A 3084-nucleotide genomic window follows, 5' to 3' on the forward strand; every position below is an offset into this window, starting at 1 on the left:
GCTTCGCGGGGGTTGCCATCGAAGAAGCTCGGGTGACATAGGCGGCCGTGCCAAAGTAGGAGCGCGCCGTCTACTTCCCCACTCTGGGGCGGGACCGACGGCGGCACCCGGTGAGCCGGTTCCTGCGGCAGGGCAGCCTGCAGGCCTCTCTATCGAGGGGCAGCTGCGCGCGTCTGTCACGTCTGTCTGATGTACTTCACGAGCTGCGGTCACTGAGTGCTGGTTTGGCTCCGCAGGCATACGTGAGAGGGTGGAAAACAGACATCAAAGATGTGCCTAATTCTGCCCAGGGCCGGTATTTGTGACATGTGGAGATGTCCCACGCCTTGGCACTATCTCGAAAGCGGCCCGCTACACCAGCCATATCGTATTGTTGGACCAGGCATGGCGAGCGGCGGGCGCGTTGGTTGCTTGCACCCACAGAATGAGGTCATTCTGGAATCCATGGAACTCCGGTAATTTCAACATAGGTGGAGATGATAAAGTTGCTGGCGTGAAGCCGGAAATGGCCGAAATGATGCAGTCCAGCTGATGTAGTCCAGAGCAGCGCGATGGCTCGGATGACGTCGTCCGTCAAGCTGCCGGCTGAGCCACCCGTACAGACGGAGGCCGCATCCGCGCACCGTGAGGCGGTGGCAGCAGTCGCAATACGCACGCCAGTTCACGCTTCCTTGGCGAAGGGAGCGTGAATGGCATTCGCCGAGCAAGAGGAGTTGCGCCCGTGGTAGTACTCACTGCCATTGGAAGCGGAGTGTGTGCGGCGCACTCAATGCCTGAAGTATAACCGCCTGCCATGCTGTTCAGCTGTTGTCTCAGCATGGACAAGGTCCGGGCAAGGTCGGCGTTGCGGTCCTGCCGTGGAATCGCTGTGGAGGCTTGGACGCCGTTCCCGGGTGATAGCGACTGCGAGTCCGAAAGGACTCGTCCTTTTCGAAGGGTCGTGCACGGAGGCGGATGGAGATCCGATGGCTCCGTGTTTCGCGACTGCGCCACTGTAGAGAGAGAAGCAGACAATCGGCCGCCCACCAGAATGCCTGTTTACTTTTGCTTCTTCTTTAACGCCCGTCGTGCGATCCTCTAGCCTGAGTGCAACTCTTTCTCTTCATTACTATATGTGTGTTTGCGTGTGCACGTGTGTGTGTGTGCGTGCGTGCGTGTCTGTTTGTGTGTGTGTGTGGTAGCCAAGATTCGGAGCAGGGGCGTCAGCTGCAGTACGATCCTGGCGAGAAGCATAGGGAGTAGTAGGGACAGAGTTAGGTAAATAGGCACTGTTGTATGTCCAAGATGGAGTTGGCCATCAGTTGCGGCAGTGACGAGCGATGTGGCCAATGCGACAGCAGTGGATGCAGATGGGCTTGTCAGAGGCGCGTCATTCGGACGGGTTGCGGAATGTAGCGGGAAATGACTGTCGGGGACGACGAGGGCCGCCAGAGAGGTGTTGTACGCTGGGTAGGTCGGTCGACGACCACGCGGGGATGATACTCCCGTTTTTAAATTCTTGTCGGGCAATGGCCTGGATCGTCGCCATCGTGGCTGGCGATTGATTGGTGGGCGTCGCGGAGGCGAATGGTGAATAGGCGGCCTGGAGCTACGTTGTCATATAGGATTGGCTGGCGGGGATGGTCCTCGCAAGTCGCCGTCGCAGCTGTATATGGCAGGGACACGATGTGGGACGTGATATGTCGGCTCTTAGCTTGTTCGAAGCGAAGACATTCCTTGATGATGGCGTCAATAGTAGAAACGTTGCCGAAAACCGGCAAGTTGAAGGCGTCGTCGGCGATACCCTTTAATATGCGGGCCACTTTGTCAGTTTCAGACATGTTGTCGTCAGCCTTGCAGTAAAAAGCCAAGACGTCTTTTATGTGTGCGACGTAGGGCTCTGTGGGGCCCTGAGCACGCGTCGCCAGGGCGTTTTTTGCTGCGACCGTGCGCCCGAAGCGGTCGCCGAAGAGTTCGCGAAGTTTTACAGCGAAGCTGTATAGACTAGAATACGCTAGCCTCGCACCCAGACTAATCGAACGCATACTCTCGCACCCGGATTGCCCGGTCGACCAGCGCCATTTTGTTCTGGGCTGCCAAAGTGTGTTCGCCGGCGACCAGCAGACATGGCTAGCGCTAGCTCTAGGACTCCAAAGTGCGGAAATGTGCCCGTTCACGCGGATCCAAAGTACAAGAAGTCATCCGGGCATCGTTGCGTCGTGTTTGGATGCCAAAATAACCAGCGGAAAAGGAGCAGGTTGCTTAGCGCTGTTTGAGAAGAGCACAATACACGTAGGGAATCGTGCCGGTGCGGTGTTTTCAGCCTGCACCGATTTCCATCCGCAACGAAGAATGACAAGCTGCGCCACCGGTGGATAGCTGCAGTGAATAGAACTACCAACCCAGTGAAAATGCACGAGTGAGTATTCGATCTGTGCATATTTTGGTGCCACGTTCAACTTTGCGCCCTACGAACGTAATATGTGTAACACGCAGGTTTGCTCTGTGCACTTTCTGGACAAGCCCACAGAGCAGAATCCCGCACCGGTGCTTCGCCTTGGCTATAACAAGAAGGCAAGCCTTTTCGTGTTTTCATTCAGGCAGAGCTCCCGGCAGTTAAGCGGAACAGTTGTGTTTGCTGTTAGCGATACTTGCAGCTGGTGCACGGCATGACCATTAAGCGTGAACGACAAGTTGTAGGCGATAGTATGTTGCCCTGCTGGTGAGCGTTATTGCTAATGAAAGTAAACCGAAGTCTGCTCGTCACGTAGCATGCGTCCACAAAAACGTAAACGACGACTGCTCGTCGCCGAAGGCGTTCTTGCAGCGCGCCTGTCTTTACGAGCTGGTGTTGCAGGTGTCATTCGTAACGAATTCACTTGAGCCTCCTGAGCTCTAAACTGTCTGCGGGCTGTTATGCGGGGCAAATCGCAAAATTTTTCCGTTCATGAGGCGAGGAAAATAAGGTGCTTAATTATTGTCGTATATTGTAACAAAATTTTGCTCGTTCTCACCAGTTTTTTTTTTCTGTTTTCTTTTCTTAACAATCCGATATGGCCTCGCACAAGCGAAACAGGTCTGAAAACAGGTAGCTGCAGTTGGTGG

The sequence above is a fragment of the Dermacentor variabilis genome, chromosome 4 (assembly GCF_050947875.1).
Source record: "Dermacentor variabilis isolate Ectoservices chromosome 4, ASM5094787v1, whole genome shotgun sequence".
Lineage (NCBI taxonomy): Eukaryota > Metazoa > Arthropoda > Arachnida > Ixodida > Ixodidae > Dermacentor > Dermacentor variabilis.